Below are 18955 nucleotides of genomic sequence, written 5' to 3'. Positions count from 1 at the left end.
TGGTCTTAACCAGCTACAAGCAGAAGTTTTTCCAGACCACATACCCTCATTGAATGGATGTAACAGATAATCTGTCCAGTTGTAGTGAAAAGTTTTAAATCTCTCCTTGGAAGAAGTGCCTTAGTTACAAGCAGCTGAGTTCAGTAGGAACATACTTTCATTACACAGGACAGAGAGCTTGAGTTGAAGGGTGTGAAATGCAATGTGTGAAAAAGCACTTACCAAGAGGATTCTAAACAACAAAAAGCAAGACTTTTTCTGCAGATTATAAATTTATTCACTGGATGGTATATTCTTTCTAAGCTATAGTGAAACGTTTAAAAGCTCTCATAGGAAATTGTCACTTTCAACTACTGGCATGCTGAGCTCAGCAATAATTTTCCTTCATCACAGGAGACAGAGAACCTGTGTGTAAACTGAACAGCAATGTAATGAAAATCACTTATCAAGATGATCCTAAACAGCTACAAGCTGGAGGTATGGAACACAGTATCCTCTCATTGATTGGATGTTACAGATAATCTATCCCATCTGTATTGTAAAGTTTTAAAACTTTTCCTGGAAGAAGTCACTTTACAGATAATACTAGCAAGCTGAGTTCAGCCTATATAGTCTTTCCTTACAGGTGAGAGAGAACTTGAGTGAAGACTGTGAACTGCCATGTGTGAAAAGGAACTTACCAGGACAATCCTAAACAGCTAAAAAAGAGAGGTTTTATACGCAATGTACTTTCATTGAATAGAAGTTATAGATATTCTCTCAAATCTATAAGGAAATGTTTATAAACTCTCCTAGGAAAGTGTCATGGCTACTGGCATGATAAGCTCAATAATGCGGTTCCTTAATCAAATGTGAGCAAAATCCTATGTGTACACTGAAGAGAAATGTGTTAAAAGTCACTTATCAAGATGACCCTAAAGAGTTACATGCAGAAGTTTTTCTCAACAATATACCCTTTTTGAATAAATGTAACAGATAATCTGTCACAGATGTAGTGACAAATTTTGTCTCCTTTAGTAAGAAGTCCGTTAATAGCTACCATCATTCTGAGTTCAGCAGGAACATTCTTTAATTACCTGTGAGAGAGAGCCTGAGTGAAGTCTGTGATATGCAAAATGTGAAAAGGCAATCACCAAGTTGATCCTAAACTTCTACAAGAAAAGTTTTCTTGACCTGTGTAATTTCTTTCAGTGGATGGTATAGATATTGTCTCCCATTGTAGTGAGATGTTTAAAATCTCTCATACAAAATTGTCCCTTGCAGTAATTGGAAATGTGAGCTCAGTAATAGTGTTCCTTCATCAAATTTGAGTGTGAGCCTGTGTGTAGACTGAATAGCAATGTCTTGAAAGTCACATATCAAGATGATCCTACCTCTGTAGGAGGTACCACCAGCAGTTTTTCTCCACAGTGAAACCACATTGAATGGATGTTACAGATAATCTATCCCAACTGTAGTTAACCTTTCAAGTGTCCTCTAAGAAGGAGTCCCTTAAGAGCTAGTAGCAAGATGAATTCAGCCAGAACCTTCTTCCATTATATATGAGAGAGAGCCTGAGTGAAGGCTGCAAAATGCAATGTGTGAAAAGGAACTTATCAGGACCATCCTAAACAGCTACAAGCAAGAGATTTCTGCCAAGCGTACTTTCATTGAATGGGTATTATATTCTACCCCAGCTGTAGTGAAATGTTTAAAATCTTTCCTAAGAAATTGTCACCTACACCTCAGGCAAGCTGAGTTCAGCAATAATGTTCTTAAGATGACCCTAAAGAAGTACAAGCAAGGTTTTTTCTCCAGAGTATGCTTTCACTGAATGGATATTACAGAGCCATTTTCCTAGGAAAGAATATATATAAGAGCCACTCAATGAAAGTACAACGTGAAGAAAATCTCTATATCTATTTAGGAATATCTTATTCATTGTGTTTCCACAATTTCTTGTACATGCCTTCACTCAGGATCTCTACCACATGTAATGAAATAATGTTGCTGCTGTTCTTGGCTGCCCATATCTGTTTAGGAACTTCTTCCTAGAAGAGAGCTAAAACTTTTCACTACAAATGAGAAAGATTAGAATTTTTTTAAATTAAATTTAAAATTGCAGTTATCAACTGAGCTAACATCTATTGCCAGTCTTCTTCTCCTCCAAAACTCCCCCCATAAATAGTCATAAGCCTTTCTGGTTGTGGTACGTGGGATGCCACCTCACCATGGTTTGATGAGAGATGCCATGTCCATGCTCAGGATTCGAACTGATGAAATCTCAGGCTGCCAAAGCAGAGTGCATGAAGTATCTTATTGATTGTTTCCTTAAGAGCAACTTAATACCTTCCAATGGGTATTATCAGGAGAAGGCACTTGTATCTGGACATTTCTTTACTTTTGAGTGTAGTGGACCCATAGTCTTACACCTGCCAACCTAAGGGGTGTATGTGTGATTAATAACACATCATATGGCCATTTCCATTTTTCTTCAAGTTCTTGTTCTGGCCCTTGTTCCTTCCACACCTTCAGAAGCACTGTGTCTTCCAGTTGTAATGGGGATTGTGGTCTCTATGAGGCATGAAGCTTCCATTTAATCCCAAGAGCCTTACTTGTGTTGCTTCAGCCACAAACTTGTTTCCATTATCACTCTAGACACTAGATGGCAGTCCAAACCTAGGAACAATTTCTTTGAGCAAAGATTTGACTACCTCAGTGGCTTTTACAGTTCTGGTGGGGAACTGAAAAAGTGTCTACAAATACTGAAAAAGTGTCTACAAATACTGAGAAGTATTTGAAATTCCAAATAGTCTCAGACATTCACATAGAGTCCACTTGCCAGCCCTCATGGTTGTTCCACAGAATATTGAGTTCCCTTTTGTGGGGCTTGCCTTTTCATACTTGACTTGTTTCTCGCACAGATTGGGCAAGACTGAGAGGCTTGCTGAGTTAGTTGTCACAGCTTGGGCCCTCTGAGATGAGGCTGCAAGAAGTCCACTAAGGCATCTCTTCCATAATGAGTGCATTCATGCAAGTATTTTATCAAAGGCCACACCAGGGCCTCAGGAGTAGACTAAGCCCATGAGGATTTGTTTTCCACTTGTGAGAGGGATCCCAATTACCAAACCCCCATTCTTGTGCCCTTTCTAAGTCCTCCTCCATATAAGAGGGGGTCACATTGACTTAGATCTAAGTGTGGGATGAAGACTCCCAAGAATTTAGGCTCTTTGGCAGCTTTCTTGGCAGACTTGTCTGCCATTCAATTTCCAGAAGCCACATATGAATCAGTCTTTTGACGGCCTGGGCACTGCCTTTGGTTCTGTTACTACTTGTAGCAGAGCTAATATTTCTTGGGCATATTTTATTCCTTTATGTCCCAACATCAGTAGCCCCCTTTCCTTCCATATGGCCCTGTGAGCGTAGATCACCATGAAGGCATATTCAAAATCTGTGTCCACATTTACTTTTTTCCCTTTGCATAGTTGCAAGGCCCTTGTGAGAGCAATTAACTCTGCTTGTTGTGCTGATGTTTCTGGGTAGAGGGCTTGTGCCTCAATAACCTCACCTTCTGTTATCATTGCATAGCCTGCTCATCTCTGGCCATCATCCATAAACCTACTGCCATCAGTAAATAGGTTCCAATAGGGATTTGCCAACGGCTGATCCGACAAGTCTAATTGGCTCGAACACATGGTGTCTAAGATTTCTAGGCAATTATGAAAGTTAATATCGTTTTCAGAGGTTGGTAGGAAAGTGGCAGGGTTTAAGATTGTTACGGTACTTAAAGTGACATTAGGGTCATCTAGCAAAATAGCTTGGTATCTGCTCATCCTCCCAGCCATTAGCCAATAATCCCCCTTTTTGTTCAAGGAGGATGATCACTTGGTGGGGCACATATACCATGATAGGCTGTCCAGGGTTAAATTTTTCTGCTTCCTGGAGCAAGTCACAGGTGGCTGCTATAGTTCACAAGCACAGGGGTCAACCTCTGGCAGTGTGATCCAATTGTTTAGATAAGTAGGGCACTGGTCTGGGCACCTCTCTCAGGCATTGCATCAATACACCCAGAGGTATTCCCTCTCATGTACTTGTTGATGAAAATAATCCATAACCAATCTATAAATGAAAATTTGGGTGAGTTTATTCTGAGCTGAAATCTGAGGACCATGGCCCAGGGCCTTTCTTCCCAAAGGAAGAAAGGGCACCGAAGAAGTGGGGTGCACAGAGTGGTTATATACCCCCAAACAGGGTGTTTCACACATGATTGAAATGTCCCTCCCACAATAGTCACAAGATTGCACTGTAGGCACAGCACTTGATGGACACAGCAGGGAGTGGGTCTGCTATCTTGGTGGGCATAGCAGGAGGCAAGTCTATTGTCTCAAGCTGGGCAGTCACAGGTGAGCACAGCAATCAGTTTCTAGCCTAAGGAAAGAGGCTTAATCCTTAAGGAGACACCAACATTGGGAGGGGGAGGGAAGTTGCACCTTTATCTCAAGGGGCTTTGTTCTTGCCATAGGGAATATCTAAAGCAGATATACAATGCACGCTCAACAGCCAATGTCAGGCCCTTTTGGAAAGACAAGGTCAGGCCGAATTAGGTTTATACCAAATGGCTTCCTCATATTCTCCAATATATCCTATTGCTTGCAATTTTTATTTGTCATACTTACAGTTTGAATTTTTTTAATCTGGGTGGCCCAGGGCTGGCTCAGTCAACAACTTTCATTTCAAAGCCTCAAATGCCTGTTGGCATTCCCCTGACCATATGGGGGCATCTGTTTCTTTTCCCTTCAAAGCATCCATATCAGTCCAAAATTGGGAATCCAAATCTGGCAGAACCCTGCTATACCTAAAGATCTCCTCAATTATTTTTTCTTCTGAGGGGATCTCACCTGCAAAATTGCCTGTCATCGGTCAGACATTAAGTTGCCGGTGTCTTGGCTTATTTGGAAACCCAGATAGGCAATTTGTTGTTTACAGATCTGGGCCTTCATGAGGGACACCTTGTAGCCACACCAGGCCAGGTGATTTAGCACTACAATGGTGTTGTTCAGGCATTGTTGGTAACTAGGACTTGCTATCAGCAAGTCACCAACATATTGCAGTAATGTTCCCTGATTGAGTTAGAGTCCTCACGAGTCTTTTGCCAAAGTTGCATTAAACAGAGTAGGGGAGTTCTTAAACCCCTGAGGCAACACGGTCCAACAATATTGGTTTGTGACCCATGTATCTGGGTCTTACCACTCAAAGGCAAACAATAGTTGAGATTTCCTTTCCAATAAAATGCAAAAAAAAGAAAAAAACGCATCCTTAATGTTTGGCACTTAAAACCAGATATCTTCCCCAGGTACTGTAGCTAACAGCATATAGGGGTTTGGTACTGTTGGATGTATATCCTGTACAATGTCATTAAAGGTCCTTAAATATTGCACAAACCAGTATTCATCTGAGTGCGGTTTGTTGACTGGTAGAATAGACATGTTATATGGTGATCGGCAGAGCCTTATCAGCCCGTGCTGCAAGAATCTTTGCAAAACAGGTTGGATGCCTCTTAATGCTTCTATCTTGAGGAGATATTGTTTCTTTCTTAGACAACAGGCTCCTTCTTTAAAAGTTCAGTTCTTATTGGGATGGCAGATAGAGCTAGTACGGGCACTCCGTCAACCGCAGACTCTTGTACTCACTCATTCATGGATCTCAGGTGGTGTTGCGTGCTCTTCTTCCAGTCTTTCCAGGAGGGTCTGTAGTCGGAGTGCATTTTCCAGTGGACCCTGTAGGTGGAGAAGCTTATTCTTGGGTGAATAATTATGAGCATTCAGTTTACAAAGAAAATCTCATCCAAGGAGAGGAATGGGGCAATCTGATATATATAAAAAGCTATATTTCAGCTTTTGTTCTCTTAAGCTGCATTTCAGTGGTTGCCGCATGGGTTTCTGTTGAGTTTCACTCGTGACTCCAAAAATGGCAATCAAGGAATTAATGATGTCAATTTGCAGTTTAACGCAGAATAAGTGGCACCAGTATCCACCAGAAAGTCAACCAATTGTGACCCCACTGTCCTTTGTACCTGGGACTCATGGGGGACTATTGGAATGAGAGCCAGCAGCATGGCAAGGAATCCTGTATTCCATCAACCATCGTCTTCCTTCTCTAAGTCTTGGAATCGAGAGGTCATATGCCTCTGAGAGGGCTGCTTTTCCATTTTTGTGCCTGTTTCTAGCTTAGGGCACTGGTTTTTCCAGTGCCCCTTCCTTTCTATAATAGGCGCCACTGATTTTTCTCCAACTTTTGGCATCCCTTCCTCCACAGCCTTGGATACCCTTTCATTCTTTCTTTTTTTTTTTTTTGAGGAAGATTAGCCCTGAGCTAATGTCTGCCGCCAATCCTCCTTTTTTTGCTGAGGAAGACTGGCCCTGAACTAACATCCGTGCCCATCTTCCTCTACTTTATATGTGGGATGCCTACCACAGCATGGCATGCCAAGTGGTGCCATGTCCATACCCAGGGCCCAAACTGGCAAACCCTGGGCCACCAGAGCAGAATGTGCGCACTTAACCACTGCACCACCAGGCCAGACCCTGTATACCCTTTCTTATTTCCCCTGTCTAGGGAAGCTACATAGAGCACTTTGATTGGCCTGGCTTTGTGCTCCTCAGGAGCATTATAAACTTTGAAAGCAATTTTTACCAATTGACCAGAGCTTGTGGGTATGGCCCTTTCAACCTTATTGAACTTCTGCCTAATGTCTGAGGCACTCTGTCTAATAAAGGTCATGTGCCCATCCAGAGGTTTTTGCGGGCTTCTGGGTCTGAGTCAGGTTATTTTCTGTATGCCTGATATATTCATTCTAAAAACGCTGGAGGATTTTCTCCAGTTCTTGCTGGAGTTCCTGAATCTTGTTTAAGCGCCTTTGTTTGGGGGTTCCTTTTTTAAGTCCAGCTAAGGCACACCTTCTGTAATGGCTTAATAATACATTCCCTGCATCTATGTTTGGGTCCCACCTGGGCTGTACTTGGGGGATGGATACATCAGGAGTAGGAGTTTGATTGGGATCCTCATCATGTAAATACTGAGCCTCTTCATTTATTTTTATCACAAGGTGCCACTTATCACCTGCAAGCATTATGCTTAACAAAGATTGAATGTCTGTCAGGTAAGGTGGTGGGTAGAAAAAATAGCTGTAAGCAAATCTGTCATCTTTTTGGATCTTCCCTGTAGGACAGGTTCTGGTTTTTCCAATTTAGCAAATCAGAGGTTGAAAAACGAGTATAAGTCCAATAGTTGGTAGTCAGTTTCCCCTGGCCTTTCATTCCTACAGGCAACTGGCACAGAGGGAATTGCCCTGCCCCCATGCAAGAAGACCCCTGGCCAAACAGTGTCCCCTATCAAGTCCTCGAGGGGGAGACCTCCTGCTCCTGACTCATACCAAGGGGTGTCCATTGGGGGCTCAGCTTCCCCACCACCTCTTCATCTGGTAACAGTGGATGCAAAGGAAATAGCTGCCATGGAGGGTTCTCTTCCACACCTCATCACCTGGTGTTGTGGTGGGGTGCTGGGGGCACCTGCCATTGATGGCCGTGCAACATTGAAATTAGGACTAAAGGGATTCAACACACTTAGAGCAGCCATGTCCTCATCAAGTTTTTCTTCTGATGTCTGTGCACTTTGACTACCACAGGGTTGGCTTTTCTTTGGAACATCAGCTTGATCCCTGGCCATTCACCTTCCTGAATATGCAGCTGAATAAAAGCCTGCACATATGGAATCTCATCTCACTTTCCAGAGCTTTCATAAAACCACTCCAAATGCAATATGGTGTAATAAAATTCCATTCAATAGCCATCTTTCCTCACTTTCCAGGACATACATCAGCCAGGTGGTGTTACAATAAAATACCACTTTTTTCCCTTTGGCTTATAACTATAGGTCAATAAATCAGCCAAAATCTTCCCCAAGGGGCTCTTAGGTGGAACAGATGTGGCTTTTCCCATGTTAATACTTTTAAAAGGACAGAGAGACAGACAACAAGTACCAAAACAAGCAAGCTTTCCCAAAAACCTTCAGCCAGCTAATTGAAGCCAGAATCCAAAACAAATCCAAAGTGCTTCAGTCCCAGTTTAGTCTGAATGCTACATGTGGGGGACACCCAAAAAATGAAGATCTGATTTTCAGATCTTCCCAAATGAACAGTAACAGGGGACTTACCAAAATCTGGCCAGGGCATCATAACTCCAAGCAAATGCACTTTCCTTTTCCCCTAGATAGTTTCCTAGGTAATCAGAGGTCCTAATGGATACCCAGGGAAGAAACAGGAGGGATGACTCCCAAAGCAAAATGGGCTTTAGCAGCTACTGGAGCAGCACCTCAGGCTGTTATGGGAGCTCCACAGAGTCCAGCCAAGGGAGCAGACCTGGATTCCACCTGGGGTGAAGTACAGCCAGCTAAGCACCAGTCCCTGGTGATCTGGCCTCCCTGTCTTCCTCTAAACACTTCACTTCCCCAAATGGGGCAGGCAGGGAGTGCAACTCTGGGATGTCTGGTTAAGCTAAGGGGGTTCTCAGTGGAGACCACCTACAGCTTCCTCCAAGGTCACCATGTTTGTAACTGAAAGTTTGGTCTCTGAACCCAATGCCAATCCAAATAATGAGAACAGAGTCTTGAGTGGAAAAGGAAAAGCTTTACTCTGCCAGGCAAAGTAAGCAAAGCAAGAGCTTGTACCTCAAAAATCGCTAGCTCTGGGGCCAACCTGGTGGTGCAGCAGTTAAGTTCGCACGTTCTGCTTTGGTGGCCAGGGGTTCTCTGGTTTGCATCCCGGGTGCAGACATGGCACCACTTGGCAAGCCATGCTGTGGTAGGCATCCCAAATATAAAGTAGAGGAAGATGGGCACGGATGTTAGCTCAGGGCCAGGCTTCCTCAGCAAAGAAAGGAGGATTGGCGGCAGACGTTAGCTCAGGGCTAATCTTCCTCAAAAAAAAAAAACAATTAACAAAGTCATAACAATTATTTAAAAAAAATTACGAGCTCCCTGTTAAGAAACAGGCAGGGGTTTTTATCTGTGGTTTGGGTAGAGGAGAGAGTGCATGGAGCCTTGTTGGCCAGCGTTTCCCCATCAGCCTGCATTGGGCCTTGAGAGGCTGTTTGTAAGGAGGGGGGAGTTGGTGAAATAGGAGGATTGCAAGTGGGCATCCTCGGCTGTTTTGTTTTCACAATGGATGGTGGACTTGGGCATCCGGAAGCCAAGAGGTTGAGGTCTGGGAAGCCTCAGCTTTCTGATAGTCTCCAGAAAGCAGTTTCCCTGGAAGACTTCAAGGACACATGGTTAGCTAAAACTTTACTGTGCCCCCAACTCCAGGCTACCTGGGCTTTAACAATTTGTAACTCTTATTTGATTTTAGAGCTCAAGGAGTCTAAGGTTACGTAAACAGGTAATTGCATATGAGTGTAAGTAGAGAAGCCAAAAAGAGGTGGTGCCTTTTAGTTTTAATCCCATATATTCTGGGTTCAATGTAGGAGAACCGATATCAGGGCTAGTGTTAAGAGCCTGTAACACCTGCTTTACTGAACTGCACATAGATGTGAAGGGATACTTCCAAGGAGAGATTGAAAATCACTCTGAAACACTGGGACAGATTATCTGTTACTTTGGGGCCTGGCTTTGGGGTTCAGGTCCCCATATGGGGTAACCTGGTTCAGGGGAGTGAGAATCCCCTCTGGTTTTAAGGATTGCATGACCTGGCCATTCCAGAAGTGCTGATGCTCAGCTGTGGGGAAACAAGAGTGATCCCTGTTGACTAGTCAGGGGCTCAAGTCCCATCTGGAAATGGAGAATCCTCTGGGGTGATAAGGTCAGTGTTGGGGGATTCCCTGAGGTCAATGAGTCTGTCTTTGTGTTGAGCCTGTCATCAGAGAAAGGGGTCCCCTTAGACAGAGTTAAACCGACCCTTAAGTCACTGAGTCTTTGTGTTGGGTCTGTGACCAGAGGAGAGGTACCCTTAGATGTGGTCAAGCACACACTGTAGTTGCTGAGTCTGTTTTGATTTTGTTGAGGACACTAGACATCAATTTTCTTTTTCTACAGCCTGGCTTTTCTGGACTCCTAGGTCTCCTTTTTTTTCATGCCCCCCCTATCAGGGGTCCCTGGCTGAAACCCAATGTCCACCAGTTTTGTTTTCCCTTTAAGGGTATAGTTAGTAAGCATGGTCTTAGTTTCAGGCTATTAGGGTGCTAAACCTCCTCTGGGCACAAGCTTATGGCCTGTGCATCACCACTAACTGTTACAAGTTTCCCCTGGAAGGTTGGAAATGGAACATAAGAAAAGATGCTAGACGATGAAGGGAGCAAGCTCCATCCCAGGGGAAAGCCCATTGTACTGCATCTTCCAGAACTGGAAGGCCTTCAGGTATTCCCCATTGACCTGAGAGCAGATGATCATTTTATGTAACACAACCTGGCCAGGGTATTCATTGGAACATGGGGGAAGATGGCCAGAAAGTGGGACTCTAAGTCCATGCTACAATAAGATCTAATTTGCAAAAGAACCAAGAAAAAGGAAGATATCCCTTATGTCCAGTGCTTCATGGCACTATGTTTAAATGAAGGGTTAAAGGTTGAATTTAAGACATCTTTCTGATGAGGAGGACCTGCTCCTCCAAATCAGGAAACCTGGGACTAAGGAAAACCCACCTCAGAGTCCACCTGACTCACGTACTCCAGCTCTGGCCCCACCATTAGACAAGCTGGTGAGCCCCATGGGACTTCCACCTTATTCCCCTCCCTCAGCCCTGCTTATTCCAGAGGATGAAACGGGGCCAAACCCATTGTTGTTCCCACCCTCAACAATCCCCCTACGGGGAATTGGACTCTGCAATAACCAAAGACCCTTCACCTTCTTCTTCCAGATAGTACCACTAGATTATGAACCAATTACAAACCTGGGATACTTATTAATGTACATGTCCCTTTTTCTTCTCTGATCTGTATGAATGGAAGGCACACACTGAATGATTGAGGGCTGACCCAGAGGAATTCATAAACCCAATGAAGGGAATCTTCTCCACTCATAATCCAAATTGGTCAGATATTCAAAGCCTGTCTCCTACACTCCTCATGCTGAGGAAATGTCATCTGTTCTGTTAAAATGTAGAGAATAAGCAGATAATGTATGTGACCTAGAATCAGATAGCCACAGGCCTAGTGAATAGGCTGTGCCAGAGATTGACCCAGAGTGGAATCCCAATGATCCTGATGATCAAGAAAAGCTAGGATATTTTTGGGGTCTGCTTTTAAAAGCCATGTAAATAGTAAGCCAGCCACTCATTAAGTGGTGTAAATTAATAGAGTTCCAGCAAGGCCCTGGGGAAAACCATTCTGCTTTGTTCCAGAAGCTCAAAAACTGCCTCAGAGATACACAAGTTGGGACCCTGAGGCCCAGGGCAGTACTGTGATTCTTAATACATATTTAATATCTCAAGAATGCTCCAGACATCTGTAGAAAACTCTAACGTTGGCATAGGTCCTCATACTAATCCTGCACAATTAGTAAAGGCTGCATTTAGGGGGTTCAATGACTGGGATGAAGCTGAGGATGTAAAGGAAGACAAGAAGATGCAAAGACAAGCCGCCCTGCTCGCTGTGGCACTCCAGTCTACTCAAGGTAACCTGAGGTAGAGAAGGAATGTGCCATGGGTGAGTAACCCTGGCCACCACCAAGGGACCAGAAGGCCACCGACAAAGTTAGGGGCTAATGAATGTGCATACTGCAAACAACAAGGGCATTAGCAGAGGATTGTCCAAACTGTCCCCAGAGAGGGAAGGAATCAAACAAGACAGACCTGTGGCAGCTTCTGTTGACTACAGGTGAGATGTTATGGGGCTGTAGGGCTTCCCAGTTGGTTCCAGGAGCCCCAGGTGACCTTAGCAGTAGGAGGAGAGCATGTTGAATTTTCGCTCATTAGTGGACCTATGTGTTTGGTGTTGAGTGCCCCAAAGGGAAAACTTTCTAAAGGAAAGTCTGACATAAAAGACATATTGATGCAGGCTTGGTGAGCCAAGGAGTCCAAGGAAAGACTTCTTGGAGTGTCAAGCTCTGGTGTTAGTGTTCTTTTATTCAGAGACTAGCATGGGGCCAGGACCCATTTGCAGTGAGGAGCTGCAATGTGTTGAGGATAGAGCTAAATTTATAAGGCATAGGAATGTGAGTTATTTTTTACTAGACAAAAGAAAGATCATGTTAAAAAAGTCATTAAAATGATATCAGTGCAGATGGGGTCTGGTTATCGTGTTGTCATATAACTTTAGATATGAATCAGGTCAGGATGTCCTGTACTTCCCAGAACGTAGTATAGATTGACATGTAGGCCATAATGTCTTGGGTTTCTCTCACTGGGGCAGCCTTTATCCTCATTATAAAACCCTGCCCTGAAGCAATTTGGCCCAAAAATCGTTCAGGGATATGAACAATGGTCAATCTTCTGTAACTACTTCCAGCTGTACAAGGTCAGAGAGCTGCCCCTAAATGGAGTCATGGGGTATAGGCAGGAAGTTTGGTGGACTGGAAGGTTGTGCCCCTGGAGTCCAAGGCAGACAAAATATACAGATCTTCTGGCAAGATCATTTGATGAGAACTGGCCCAGAGGCGAAACTTTGTTGGCATGTAAAAGACAAACAATGAAATAGACAACAAATTATAATATGAAATATAAACAATATGATTAACGTATGAATAAAGCTTTGATAGTAGTCCAGAGACCCAGACCTGACCAGGCATCCAAACAATCATTTAGGGATAGTGTAAGGTTGGACATGGATTTGATTTGATGACTCATATCAGGTAGAAAGACAGAGATATTTTGATGTAGTGAGGAATATAGACACAACATTCAGTTTTTATAATGGCACAAGTGCACCCCTGTGCTGCCTTCAAGACATCCAGTGCCATTCAATTTTGGATGACTGCCTTATGCATTTGGGATACTTCTAAAACAAGCAGCAAAAGGCTATATTTTGTATACTTTAATGTCTTCGTGGTAAATTTGTTTAGGGCTTCCATGTGCCAGATTACACTTTCAGTTCCCAATTGGGGAATTGGGGCAAAGTGATCATATCAGTGGAAGACTGAAGAGGTCCAGAGTTGTTGTAGGTTGGGTAGGTTAGCAGGAGAAGATACAGTAAATGTAGTTCTACCTTGTATCCAGATGAACCATAGGGTGCATCATCCACTCCATCCAGGTGGCAGCCAAGGCCATCAGTTGGAGCCACGTAACCATCGAAAGCAGTTAAGGGCTAACAAATGTGTGCTGGCCCATCTATCCCAGTCAGTCTCAAACCAATCAGTACTTTTTAAGACTATGATATGAGAACACATATAACGAGGAATTTTTCCAATAGGTCGAGTGTTATTAGGCCAAGTACCAAAAGTGTGATTGGTTTATTCCCAACATAGAGTGGCCTTTTGACTGAGTTGAACACTAGTAGGAGTGAGCCAAATATATTCATTCCAAATTTGATATAGTCTATCTTGTGAGTATTGATAGTTTGGGGACCTTCTCTTAGGAACTCGTTGTTTATGATCCACCTGTGACAATGTGAACCTAGTTAGTATTTGGGCAGTAGAGTTGAAGGAATATGTTTGATTGTGGCCAGGGAGCTCCCAGGTGTCAGAGATGGATGGCTACAAGGAGACATTATGATTAGTAATAGATGAATCTTGTAGAAAAGAAGAGCTAGAAATATACTGTATAGTAAAGAGAAGTGTTGCATCAGTACCCTGGAGGAGAGAAAGCCACCAGGGGAAGACAGAAGTACTAGACAGAGGCAAGAGTTCACAAACCCAACATGTAGTTTGGTTATGGAGCTCAGCATAATGTTAAACCCATTTTACAAAAGAATTTCCTGTAATTACAAAATGAGATGAGTAAAATAATCAAGATAGGGTTCATTTTGTCCGAAAAAGTAGTTTTAAATCACCAATTTGTTCACAAAATTGGTCTGTTTGAACAGCAGGATCTGGACCAGCTTTGTCTTTGTTTAGCTAAACTTCCTGGTCAGGAAAATTTTTACCTTTTCTCTCAAGGGATAAATCCTTCTGAGGTCCCTGGCAATGGACCACAGCCACTTGGTTTGGAAGAGGCATAGATGTTAAAAGAGCCAAAATCTCTGTTCTATGTTTGATAGGGGAATTATTTGTATTGAGTAATCCCCTCTCCTTCCATATGGTCCCATATGCATGTAGGTCCAAGAAGGCATATTTTGAGTCAAATGTGAATAACCATATCCTTCACCAGATGAAGAGCTTGGGTAAGAGCGATGAGTTCAACCTTTTGGGTGGATGTATTGGCTGCAAGAGCTTGTGCTTCCATGATGTGTGAGGAGTTTACTATAGTATAGCCTGCCTTGTGTATCCCCTGGTCTATGAAGCTACTGCCATCTATAAACCAGGTGTCATCTGCATTAGCTATAGGTGAATCCAGCAGGTCAGTCCTGCTAGAATACACCTGTTCTATGACTTCAGACAATGTTTGCTACAAATCCTGGACTGGAAAGTCAGGACTGGGCATAAGGTCTACCGGAGTAATCCTTTAACAGACTTTAAGGATGATCTCAGGGGTGTCTAGGAGGATGGCCTGATATTTAGTTAGATATCCTGCAGTCATCCATTGATGTCCTGTAGTTTGTAACATGGCTTGTACCTTATGGGGAATCACAACTGTTAAAGGTTGTCCTGTAGTTAATTTAGAGGCCTCCTCAACTAATAGAGCTGTAGCTGCTACAGCCCTTAAGCAGGCTGGCTATCCCAAAGCCACCAAGTCTAGAGTTTTTGAGAAATATCCAACAATTCATGTCTCTGGGCCTAGTCTTTGGGTGAGGGTACCAAGGGCTTAGCCCTGCTTTTAAGCAGCATAAAGAGTAAAAGGCTTGTTGACATTAGGCAGAGCCAGGGCTGGGGTGGAATACAGCTGTTGAATGGACCCAAAGACCTTGTCCTCATTTTGTGTCCCTTCCAGAGGTTCTGTATCAGGTATTCTGGTTGCTTCATATCAAGGTTTTAGTATTCCTCTGAACTGACGAAGCCATAAATGACAGAATCCTGCCATACCCAGGAAATGTGAAGTTGTCTTTTGTCTTTGGTGGTCCAAGTTCAAGAATAGTCTTTTTCCTATTTATAGAAAAGTGCCCATTGTTCTGGGATTAAATCATAGCCCAAATAGGACACCTGCTGTTGTGAAATTTGTCCCTTTTGTGGGGACACTTGATAGCTCCGTTGGGCCAAGAAATTAAGGATAAGGACAGTATTGTGATCAGAATCCTCCTTTGTGGGGCTACAAATAAGGATATCATCAACATATTGTATTAAACCACCAACAGGGAGTTGGACACCCCACAGATCCTTGCCTAGGGCACTTCCAAACAAATGGGGACTATCCCAAAAGCTTGAGGGAGGACTGTCCAAGTCAACTGGATAGGAAGAGCTTCATTAGGAAACTTCCATTCAAAGGCAAATAAAGGTTGGGAAGTTTCATCCAGAGGAATACAAAAGAAAGCATCTTTTAAGTCTAGGACTATAAACAAATTAGGGTTTTCTTGGAGCTGGGAAAGTAAAATATATGAGTTAGGCACGATGGGGTGAATAGGAACAGTGGCTTCATTAATTATGCAGAGGTCCTGGACCAAACGATAATCTCCATTTGATTTCTTTACAGGCAGGATAGGAGTGTTATAGGGAGATTGACATTGTTTAAGGAGGCTATGACTGAGGAATTTTAATATAAGAGGTTGTAATCCTTCAATTGCCTCTGGTTTTAAAGAGTATTGCTTACAGGGTACAAGAGAAGAGTTCCACAAGGTAATAGAGACTTGCTGTGTTGTTATGGCTCTTCCTGGAAGGGAGCAGTCCCAAACATGGGGATCAGTTGCTTCCCATATGTGGGGTGGAATATTAGAGGGTATCTGGGAAAAAACAAAGCTTGGAAAGAGAGCGGCAAACAAGCCATCCTCACGTGTTAGAACAAATTGGCTTCCTAAATTTTTCATTAAGTCTCGCCCTGATAATGCAGTAAGACAAGTAGGTAGGACTAGGAAAAGTATGGGAAAACATCTGAGTCCAATATTTGCAAGGTAAAGGAAGACTTGGATAACAAAATTTAGAGTCGCCCTCCATTCCAAGAATTTTTTGATGGAGCTTACCAGTTTGGGCCAGAGTGGCAAACAAGTACAGAGTGAGCGGCTCCCATAACAATCAGAAAATTGATTTTCTTGCCTTCCACACCCAGAATAACCCAGGGCTCATTCTGTTTGATGGTGATGGGATCTGGACTGGCCTCTGGGCCCCTTCAAAAGGAGTCCTCAGGATTGCATCTCTGGGCAGGGAAGTGTGTTCTTGGCACCTCCTTGCTCTGGAGTTGAGGACAATCACACTTCCAATGTCCCTCCCACTTGCAGAGAGGACAAGGCCCAGGAGGAGGATTATTTCTTGGGCACTGTTTGCTCCAGTGTCCAACTTGATGGTAATTGTAATAAGGAACTTACCTGGACCTCTGGCATTGGTAGTTTGAGACTTGACCCCCTGGTTAGCCTATTTCTCTGGCATATCCACAGTGGTGGTTACTAAAATGTGAGCCTGTACCTTACCCTGTAATCTTGCCCTTCTGTCCTTATCCTGTTTATGAGTCAAGTCCTGATTATTAAACACCTGAGTAGCAACCTCCAAAAGTCTCTATACAAGTGTTTGAGGAAAGAAGGCTAATTTAGTCAATTTTCAGTGTATGTCTGGGGCAGATTGACTAATAAAGTGCGTGTTTAGAATAGTCATCCTTTCTGGAGAATTAGGGTCTAGATTAGTGTATTTTTGAATAGCTTCAGTTAATCTCGCTTGAAAAAAGGCAGGAGTTTTGTCTGTTCCCTGAGTTATTTCCTGGAGTTTTTCCAAATTTACTGGGTTTTTGGGGGCCAGCCCAGTGGCCAAGTGGTTAAGTTTGCATGCTCCATTTCAGCAGCCCAGGATTTCCATGGTTTGGATCCTGGGCTCAGACCTAGCACCACTCATCAAGCCATGCTGAGGTGGTGTCCCACTTTCTGGCACCTATGACTAGAATATACAGCTATGTACTGAGGGACTTTGGGGAGAAGAGGAAAAAAATAGAAAGATAGATTGTCACAGATGTTAGCTCAGGGCCAATCTTTTTAAAAAAGTTGACTGGCTTTGTAAATCCCTTCTTCATTCCCTCTAATCCCATTTGGTGTCTGTATCTAGTAGTGCGGTGCCACCTACTGGATGTCTATGTCTGTCTCTAGTATGTAAGTCATTTGCAATTTCACGTGCTCCAGCCCAAATATGACTTTTTTCATCTGTAGTGCAACGAGTAAGAATAATTTAAATATCCTGACAAGTGAAGTCAAATGTCATGCTGAGCTATTGAAAGCCATCAAGAAATTAGGCAGGATTTTCTGAATATCTGGCCACTTGTGTCTTTATTTGAGCCATATCAAACATTGAAAATGGCACATGGACTTGAATGGCCCCCATTATCCCATTTGCTACTTCTTGGAGAGGGAAATGTCTAGGGTTATAAAAGGTCCCACTCCTCATATGAACTGCAGGACTTATGGAGTTTCAGGATTCAATTTTAGGTTCCTCCTTGTAGGGAGGGTGTATTCTGGACTTTGATTCGTAGGGAGAGGTTACTTCAGTAGAGCTGTAGTGGCCTTAAGAATAAGTCTAACAAGGCAGTCATCATGTAATATACGAGGTGTTGGTTTTTCTACTTTAGTAGGGGAAGCTAGACACATGCAACAAGCCCGTCTGAGTTCAGGATTTTTATTTAGGGCCAAGAATGCTTGAATATAAGGGATTTCAGATCGTTTTCCCAGGTGGCAACAAAATAAGTCTAGTTGAAAAGTAGTATTAAAATTTAGCATGCCATTCATGGGCCATTTTCTACATTCAGAGTATGTTAAGGCCAAACAGTATAACAATAAAAAATAAGTCTCTTTTTCTTTAGATCTTGTAGCTCAAATTTTACCCAGTTATTTAAAAGGCAACCCAAAGGTGTGTCCTTAGGAATAGAATTAGAAACTCCTGTAGGGGAAGAAGACATTTCCTCTACCCACTCTGGGTTCTTCTGGCCAGAGAATAAATTTAATTCACATGAGACAGAATAACAGGAGAAATTAAACAAAGCTTTATAACATGTACACATGGGAGAGGCTCAGGGAGCCTGAGCAACTTGACAAAATGGCTGAAGCCACCACCTTAAATATTATCTTCCACTAAAGACAAAGGAAGATGTTGGGGATGGGGGGAGTCAGTTACTGGAGATTACCAGACAAGTACGGTAAACAAGGGTCAGGTTATTATGCAGATTTAAGTCTTTGTCTTCTGCATTGATAAGAGTTTCTAGAGATAATGTCATCCCTCCTTCCTGGTACAGAGAGGGAGACAACTTTACAGATGGAGATTTCCTTTACAATGTAAATGTTTCTTAACAAAGGGTAAGTAAACTCTGCTTTTCAGAGTTTCTTTCCTGTCTGCAGTTTTTTTTTAAAGTAACCAGCTCCAAATATTCCTCATGCCAAAGAGACATATCTTGGGGTGGCCAATTCCAGTCCCCCACAAGGATTTATATGGCTATCCCACAATAGAAATCTACAATATTAAACTATGCTGCTGGATTCCCCTCAGATATCTTTGAAAACCTTTCATACCTTAAACCCAGCAAACCTGCTTTGTTTTCCAATGGGACTATTACCCACACTTGCCCAGAAGTGATTGCTAGCCACAGAGGTCTCCAGAGTGAACCATTGGAATTGAACATGGGCCAGAGATCCTTAAACTTCTAGAAGTGTTACAATGCTGCAAGGATGTAGCTGTGGTCCATGGTGTCGATGAAAATAATCCATAACCAATCTATAAATGAAAATTTGGGTGAGTTTATTCTGAGCTTAAATCTTAGGATTATAACCCGGGAGAGTCT

Source organism: Equus przewalskii, chromosome 4, assembly GCF_037783145.1.
Source record: "Equus przewalskii isolate Varuska chromosome 4, EquPr2, whole genome shotgun sequence".
Taxonomy (NCBI): Eukaryota; Metazoa; Chordata; class Mammalia; order Perissodactyla; family Equidae; genus Equus; species Equus przewalskii.
The sequence above is the reverse complement of the archived record's forward strand: the minus strand, read 5'-3'. Positions refer to the sequence as shown.